Genomic DNA, 9,806 nt, shown 5'->3' with positions numbered 1-9,806 from the left:
AAAATTTTGGCGATTTATAGGGTAAAATAATTTTATACTATAAAATTTGGGAGAATCAATTTTCAAAAAAATGGAAATTGGCAAAAAATTTTTTTGGAAAAAGTATATAAAATTAGCCCACTTGCAAATACTAGCCCCTAAAATTTTGCTTGATTATGTTTGAGAAATACTAAGCAAATTCCTTGGTCAATACGTCCAAGCATATTAGCTTGGGATTGATAGACTACCAAAGGTGCTTATTGTTGGGATGATAAAAGACTATTAAGAGTGTTTTCCACAACTGACAAACCACTTCTAATTAAAATATTTCATGGAGTTGCCATGGTTTCCAATAATATTGGAAGTAACAACCATTTTTATGAGTTTTTTTTGCAAATTGAACATTCACTGAAACATTGGAAATAAAAGTGGAATATTTTCATAGTTATTGTTATTAATAAAACATTATTTTTTTAACTTGTAGATATTTCCTAGAAAAAATCATCCATTTTGAAGGGGAAGGATCCCTTTTGGTTGTTCTAGTTATGAAACTATCATGACTAGAGATAGATATGATGAGTGAATGATGTTCTAAAATAAACATGGTTATATATAAAAGAAATCTAATTGAAAAGAGAAATTTCCAATGGGAGTTAAACACTGGGAAAAAATATAATGATAATGAAATGAAGATGAGATCAACAATGAGGATGGTTTTATCTTTAGGGGGGAGAATGTAATTCTTTAGAACCTGCATATTAATCTTGAACATTTGGAATTTATGATAATAAACATGGGAAATATTATTAGGTTAAAAATAATTACATGAATGCATTAATATTTTGTGCCAAGAATTAACGGGCTAATCAGTTGAGGGTAATTGATTGGTAATGTATATGATTACATTATTCCAATATAAAGAGTGCATTTTCATCTCATTAAAAGAAAATTGGAAACCCAGGGAGAAGTGACATACTTAATGCTTCTAGAAACAATGCCAAGAGGTGGAGGAGAATGTTGTTGACATTCCTCATGTCGGATTCCCATAAAAAAAAATTGGGGAAAGTTTATTTGATGACCACATGACACCTGGCTGAGCATGGTATTCCTATAGATCTCTATGTAACATGATATAATAGAGCCAAACGTGGAGTTAATGTCATTCATGAATAGCTTGAGAACAGTGTTCATGAGGGGGAAATTTCATTGGAGAAGGGAAAGGATTCTCTCTAATACAGATGAAAAATAGAACATGTTAGAGTCGGTCTCATCATCCCTCCATCAGAGATCATTTCTCTTATTGTATTTCATTTTTAGGTGTCTCATTCAGCTCGATCATTTGAATTCCACTAGGAGCATGCCATAATCTGACAAAAGGGCCTTATCACTCATTCCCCTCATGTTATCTACCTGCTGGCTCTTCATTTAAAAAACATATACAGTCTTTTCATCAAAGTTGCAAAAGTTGTCTTTAGGGTTTTAGTGTCAATTAGGTCTAGGATTTCATTACGGTTTTCTCAATAAATGCTTCAGAGTGTCTGATAATCACTAGCAGGCCATGAGGATGTTCTATCGCCAATAAATTTTGTTAATAAGTATCCGAAAATGTGTTTTTCCACAAAACTCTGTTTTGAGGAAAAAACAGAGTATTTAGCTTTATTTGTACAAAATCATGTAAATTTTGTTCTCTTCATTGTAAATTCCTTCACCTGCACCCTGGTTCCTTTCCTTAGCCTAAGAAGCTCCAAAACCTGCAAAAACAAGCCAAGCTCGGGTCATTTCGCTCATTACAAAGTGAAAAAGCAGTGAAAAAGTCCAAAACAGAGGTTGAAATAAAAGTCATCTGCCAAACATTATAGAAGTGGGTTTCATGAGCTAAAATCTTAAAAGCTCTTTGATTATAAGTAATTCCTTCATGTCATTAGCTCATTTGCTAAAGAGAAGCAAGGTAGAGCACATTTGTTGAGCACGTGCACAATTTGGGTGAATTTGGAAGAAACTTGGCCAGCATGGTGCATAGAGTAGGTGGCGCGGCGCATTGGGAGAAAACACGCAGTGTTATTTTACACTGGTGCGGCGCACTGGGAAGGCATGGCGCATACAACTAACTGGCCCGAAACATTCCAAAATCGCCTCCAATTGCCAAAACCGCCTACATTATCTTGGTTTCAAGTAGGTTGTTGTTTATTCATCCAATTTTGAGGTTTATATTTGATGTTTTGTGATGATTGGTGTGGTGAAACCCTAAACAAATAGCTAAACACAAAAACCTATTGTTAGGGTTTCAAATTTATTGTTTGTCACCAAATTCATTCCCTCATCCCATTTCTCCCTTACGTTCATCATTCCTAAGTTTCCCTACTCCCTAAAATCATCAAACCCCTATCCCAAATTCTCTCTCCCAAATTCTCAAATCCCAAACCCCTCAAACCCTCCTACATTTCCCTAACAAAATTTGTCCCAATAGTCCCTAATCCCTTACTATTTTTTCCCCTTCCTAACAGTCCCTTGTTTCATTTGTTTTCCCCTTGGTGGCAGAAATTAAACACATGACTAAAAAGCAGCCCAACACAGTTTTCATACATCAGCAATCAGTTTTCTCCAAGGCATTTTGTACAATAGTCATGGCATCTGAGCATTCATCTGATTATGAAATGGAGACCAAAAGTGACTCACCAACAAGAGTACATGCACCCAGGAGACCTCATAGAGGTGGCAAAACATTCGGGAGAATAGCCAAGCTGCCCAAAGGAGGAGGGTCGAGTTCACTTCACTTGAGTAGGAGGTTAATGCTGATCGAGAGTCATGGCCTGAAAGAGCCAACATACACTTAGAGAGACTGTTGGACAAGGCTCACACGGACAAAGCATTGTTGAGACACATGGATTTCCACTACATGGCACGGAACAAGGTTTGCAAGGCACGAATAAGGAATCTAAAGGCAAAATTAAAGAAGGTAATAAGGAAGAAAAAGAGGCAAAAGGAGCATGATCATCTTCAGATAATTGCCGAAGCCTCTTTAGCCCAGCATGACACATGATAGAGAAGGTCCAGCCCAAATTTCGAGAAATTTGGAGCAATTTTTGGCATCTTGAAATTTTTTGCACTAAAAAATAGGTTTTTGCTCCCTTTGCACTGTGCCACGCGGCGCTCGCTTTTGCTAGAGGGCTACAAATCCAAAAAAAATTGCATTTTTGGATCTTTCATGATAAATTATGGTTTCTTGTGCATGGCCAAGAAATTTTGGCAGGTTTTGAGCCCTCAAGTGGCCAAAAACACTCAAAAAATGACCTCACTGCCCCTATTTTGACACACGGGAAGCAGTCTTGGGAGATTGAAGTTTTGGAGGGGCAAATGACATCCAATTTCAGAAATTCCACTTGGGTTAGAATGTAGACAGGCAAGGCTTTCCAACAAACTATATTGGGCTCAATTTGGACTTCAGGAAGTGCCTCAAATTCAGCTCCAAATTTATGCGATGCATAGAGGATTTTTTCCTATTTTTCACTGTTCAGCTCAGAAATTCACCCAGTTTTGACCAGTTTTTCTTTTTGATGTTACAATTGACCTTTCGTGATGTAATTTGACAACCATGTTGTAATATTGGCACATTTTTACTTGTTCTAGAGGATTAATTCACTAAAAGGTGAAAATTAAATGAATGAATCAGTTTCCTAGCATATAGGGGCAAGTTGTTTGATTACCTAGATTTCAGTTCCTTGTTTAGAATTGGTTCAAACAGCTCCAAGAATGATGAGCTCAACCCCTAGAGGCCTGGGAAGGAGTTAGGATTGTCTATATCATGTAATTTCTCAGTCATTTTCAGGGTTGGATACTTGGGATTGCTTGGCACTTCATTTTACATTTCATTTCTGCAATTTTGGCAAAGGAAAGACTAGGGTTTTGCAGCACTTGTTGGGATCCATCTGGCCCTGTGTTTTGATGGTGTGTTTCTCTAATTAATTGTAAGTTCAATGATGTTTATGTGTATCATTTTACCTTTTCTTTTCTTCTGAAATTAAGCAAATGAGTGATTGAGGTAGAATTCATTGGACTGCTCTGCTCTGCCTTGAGATTTTGTTTAATTTTGCATGTTTTCATCTATTTGAGGAGGACTCTTGAGACCCTCCTGCCCTCCTTAGCCCCTCAACAGTCTGATCCATCCATTCATTCAATCCAAAGCATCAAAACAATTGCGTTCCTTTCCCCAATCAGAACTCTGCAAAAACTAGGCCTCATCCCACGACCAAAATTTGCCTTTCCCTTTTTCCCAACAAAACCCTCAAAAACTCAAATCAAATCCTCTGCACTTCATACCTAGCCTAAAATTAGTTTGTTTTTTAGTCATCTCCAGCCCTATTGATTATATTTTGCTAATACTGACCGAAGGAGAGCCCTCTCCTGTCCTCGTAGGGCTAGCTACGAGGCTAAGCGTGGTTTGATGTGGACCTAGAACCTTGTCTTTTCAGCCTGAGGCAAATCTAGGCTCTAACATAGTGGTGACCAAACTGGGGAAGAAAATGGTTTGCTTGTTGACATCATTTGTTTTATAAGCTACAGACAGAGCCTGAAGTTATGCCAGGTAGCCTTTGAAATGCTTTTTCTTTGCATTAGAGGAAGTAGATAGATGTTGCTTCAGTCAATCTCCGGTCTAGCTTGTGAATGTGACACTTGACTTGTAAATTGTCCCAGTACATGTATCAAGTTAGATTTTATGGTTGATGGTGGAAAATGATCAGACACCACAAGGCTGAAATCATTCACCTAACGACTCCATCCACTGAAAAAACTGGAAATCAATCGTTCACCTGGCGACTCCATTCACTGAAAAATCTAGAAATCAATCATTCACTTGGTGACTCCACTGCAGGAAGGTCAGTAGCTATAATATTTTCAAGATGGAACGGGTTGCAAGAAGATACGCTCCCATGAGCCGAGATGACATCCCAGGTTTTCCAAATAAAATGCCTAAGGTGGATTGGCTTCAGAATTTGCCTATGTTCAGAAATGTGGAAAGTAATGATGTTGCTCTTCATCTGGTGAAATTTCACATTCATGTGCATAAATTAAATATCAATTTTCCTTAAGACTATTTGATGAAAATGTTTATGGCTACTCTGGAAGATGAAGCCCGATCTTGGTATGAAAGTTTGCCACCTGCTTCTATTTATTGTCTAAAGGATTTTCATACAATATTCTTTGAAAGGTATAAAGAATCTTGTCCATCCTTAATATTAGTGCATAATTTTTGTGAACATGTTAGTAGTTTCATTGAAGATTGATCCGAATTTAAACAGGAACGCAACAAATTACAGAGATAACCATATACACAAAGATGCAGCGGAAATAATACTTCATTTCATTAATGGAAAATACTGAAATATGCTTACAACCAGAAATGGAAATAAACCAGCTAGGGCGATGGTAGCTTATCTTTGAGAAAAGATGTGATGGCTACATGCCTCTGAATTGTGTTACCATGAGGCTCGAAGGCCTATTTATTGTTGAGAAACAATGGAAAAACCCTTAACATTCCAAAACCTAACCCTAGGAGATGAAACGCCAAAGTCTGGGCCCTGTTTGGGGTAAATTGGTACATCAACTTCCCGGGGTCGTAATGTTGGCATATGATCTCCGTTTGACGTGTACAATAGCTCATTAGAAAGATCTATCTGAGCACTATCATTGTTGGAACGGGCAACATCGGTCCATTGCATGGACCCATGTTCCCCCTGGATTCCCCAAAAAACGTCGTTTAGGGCCTCAAAACGGCTCCGGAAGTTCAGGACCCGAAAAACTGCTAAAAATAGTAAGTTGTGCTACAATTAAGGAAACTGAAAATGCTGAGAAAGAAAATGGTGGGGGTCTAGGTGGACTTGGTAGGTGGCCACCAATATCCACCTGGATCATTCCTCCCCCCTTAGGAAGCAATGGTCCCCATTGCGTTGAGCTCCCCCATGAGATGAGGAAACTTCTGCTGAACTTGTTCCCTGGTGAGCCACTTGCCCTACTAAAGGAGTTGGCTTGCTTTGACAACTCGATACAGTTGGATATTCTGTTGGCGAGTGTTCTTGATCTGTGTGTCCATGATTCGATCAGTTGTAGCTTGTTCCATGCAATCTGGATTTAATTCTGTGGGTTTGAGCTGTTCTGCAATGTCAGATGTGTCTAGCAATGGTGGAAAGTATGGCCGAAGGCGGTCCACATTGAACACTGGGTGCAGGCCAAGGAATGGGGGAATGCTGAGCTCAAATGCATTGTCTCCCATAGCCTTAGTAATGGTGTAAGGACCATATCAGAGTGGTCTCAATTTCCGATAGGCTCCAGTAAGGCGTTCCTTTTGCAAATGCAACCAGACTTTGTCGCCCACCTGAAACTTGTGTGGCACCCGATGTTGATCATGTCGCTTCTTGTACTTGGCATTTGATTTCTCAAGAATGTCATGGACCTACTAGCGAATATGTTGGATGCGCTCAATGAAGCTAGTGGCCTTATCTGTTTCGGACTGGACATGAGCTGAATTCATGTGAGTAGCTGCAAGTGGCATGGCCACATCAATGGGGCATAGTGGCTGGAATCCCAAACCCACCTGAAAAGGGCTATGGCCAGTGGAGCTGTGAAGAGCTCGGTTATAGCTGTGCTGAACATAGGGGAGGCTCTCGTCCCATGTGCGTGGATGCTTTGAGTTATACATGCGTAGAATGTGCACAATCATCCTATTGACAACCTCTGTCTCGCCATCAGTTTGAGGATGGAAGGCTGTGGACTTCGTGAGTTTGGTGTCCAGCATTGACCAGAGACTGGACCAAAATGTGCTGAGAAACCGACTGTCCCGATCTGAGATGATAGACTGTGGGATCCCAAAGTGCACCCACACTCATTCAAAGAAGAGTTTAGCAGTGGCTTCTGCTGTGATATTCTTCTTGCAAGCCACCATAATGGCCATCTTCGAGAACCTGTCGACGACCACAAAAACACAGTCATTTCCATGCTTAGTGGAAGGAAGGCCTGACATGTAATCCATGGAGATGGATTCCCAAGGTCGACTAGGGGTAGGCAACGGGGTATAGAGGCCGTGCTTCTTAATGGTCGGTTTGGCAATGGCACATGCAGTACATGATCGGATGTACTTCCCAACATCCTATCAAAGATTCGGCCAATAGAAATAATTTTGCAGTACTTCCACTGTTTTCTCGACCCAGAAATGCCTAGCAGCCCGACTGTAGTGTGCTTCCCAAATCATCTTGGCACGCTCGCTTGAAGGAACACAAAGGTGACCGAGGTGGCATAACAGGGCATCCTGGAGGTGAATATCTGCAACATGCCGACCCTCCAAGAGTGTCTGGTATGTGTGGCCAAATTCTGGGTCGCTTTTGTAGAGAAGTGGCCAATCATAAGTCTCGTGCCCACAAGAGTTGAGCATGGTGGTCAGCGCCATGATCGGTGGTCGACTGAGGCAATCTGCAACATTATTGGTGCTGCCCTTTTTATACTTGATATTCAAGTGAAACTGTTGCAGGTATGTAGACCACTTCTGATGGCGATCATTCTGCAATTTCCCTTGGGTCTGTATGAACTGCAGGGGTCGGTGGTCTGTGTGGAGGACCGTTTCCTTCCCCAAAATGTAATGCTTCCATTGTCGGCAGGCCTATACAATGGAATACATCTCTTTATCATAAGTGGGGTACTTCCGGACTGTGTCTGAAAGCGTTTCACTGTGATATGCCACTGGATGTCCATGTTGAGTAAGGACTGCCCCAATAGCATAGTCAGAGGCATCTGTCTCGACCTCAAATGGTTGTTGTAAATTTGGTAACGCGAGCACTGGTGTCGTGCAGAGGCGATCCTTCAACTCCCTGAATGCCTTCTGTTGAGATTCAGACCAAAAGAATTTTGCTTTCGCCCCTCCCTTGGTGACTCGACTCAAGGGCCAAAAAATATGAGAAAACCCAGCACAAACCTACAGTAGAAGTTGGCAAGACCTAGAAAGTTGCGGAGCTCTGTTAGAGTGGTTGGAGAGGGCCAATCCCGAATGACTTGGACCTTGGCTGGATCAACATGCACCCCCTGTTCATCAATGATGTATCCCAGATACTGAACCTGGGTCATGCCAAAAGTGCATTTCTCCAAATTGGCACATAGCTTGTGTTGCCGCAGTGTTTGGAGAACCTGTCGGATGTGGTGGAGGTGCTCTTCCCAACTCTGGCTGAAGATCAGAATGTCATCCAAGTATACTACTACAAAGGAGTTGGTGAATGGCCGCAAGATGTCATCCATTAGCCTCATAAAGGTTGCAGGAGCATTCGTCAATCCAAAAGGCATGACCAACCATTCGAAGAGGCCCTCCTTGGATTTGAAGGCATTCTTCCACACATCTGAGGGTTTGATTGGTACCTGGTGATATCCTGACTTCAGATCGATCTTGCTGAAATATTTTACCCCCTTTAGTTGGTCTAGGAGGTCATCAATCCACGGGATCGGGTACCTATTACGGACAGTGATCTTGTTCAGCGCCCAATAGTCAATACAGAGTCTCCACGTCCCATCCTTCTTCTGTACCAACACGATCGGGCTTCCACAGGGCGATGAACTCGGACGGATGTGACCTTTCTACAGGAGCTCTTGAATCTGCCTCTTGATTTCATTGTTCTCCAGAACGGAGCGCCGATAAATTGATCCATTGGGTAGCAGCGCACCTGGGGTTAGATCGATGGAGTGCTTGACTTGACAGTGCAGAGGAACCCCTGCCGGGGAGGTGAAGATGTCTTCGTACTCCTCCACAATCTTTTCCATCTGTAGCTGTCGTGCAGAGGGACCCCGTTTGGAGGCCGCGACCACTGTCTTCTTCTTCCCTTGAGGGCGTATCATCAGGAAAACAAATTTCCTGGTTTTGGAAATGATCTTACTGCATTGTTTTGCAGTAATCAAAGAGATGGCGGCAGGTGGTGCTACCTCTGGTATCCTGAACAACTTATTTCCCAATGTAATAATAACAGCACGGGGCCTTGATTCATACATAGCATATCGCTTCCACAAGTATGGTTGTCCTAGTAATACATCACAAACTTCAAGGGGAGCAATGTCACACAATACCTCATCCGTGAAGGGCTTGATGTTCTATGGAAGGCGACACTGCTGACTCACACGAAGATCTCGCCCTTGGTGAAGCCACCCAATGGTGTATGGTTGTGGATGTGCTATGGTCGGTAAGCCCAACCGCTTCACGACCTCTGCCGAAATGAGGTTCTTTTGACTCCCGCTATCAACAATGAACTGTATCGGGGAGCCCTTTACCCACATCTGGGAATGGAAGAGACGCTCCTCTTCCTCTGGATCTTCGGGTTCATTTTTCTGGATCTTTGCGGTAGCAACAGTGGCGCTAGGATCCGCATCAATGATCTGCTTCCCTTTTTCATACCCCTTATCGGGTTCTGATTCAGAGTCGGAACATGCATCTGATTCTGAAACCTTTAGCTCAGCCATCAGTGACTGCTTGGCCCGACACTCACTTGTGTTGTGAGTGGAGCTCTTATGGAACTCGCACCATTTTCCAGTGTCCTTTCTCGGCTTCGCGGCATTGTTCTTCACTTGCAGCTTCGGCTGGTTGTCTTGGGCTGTCCCGCCTTGGCTCTATCCTTTATTCTGTGGTTTAGGGGCACCTTTCCCTTGCTTTGGATTCGCAGATCCAAAGTCTCGCTTCTTTTGTTTAAACTTCTGCTCGACCTTGATGGCATATCGGTATGCTGCGCCGAGTGAGGGGATGTTTAGGAATTGTATTTCTTCCTGGATGTACTTGTGCAGGCAACCACAGTATTTGAGTATCAAAT

This window comes from Pinus tabuliformis, chromosome 5_2, assembly GCF_031772625.1.
Source record: "Pinus tabuliformis cultivar Carrire ecotype Pingquan chromosome 5_2, CPIR1, whole genome shotgun sequence".
NCBI lineage: Eukaryota > Viridiplantae > Streptophyta > Pinopsida > Pinales > Pinaceae > Pinus > Pinus tabuliformis.
Note: the sequence above shows the minus strand (reverse complement) of the source record.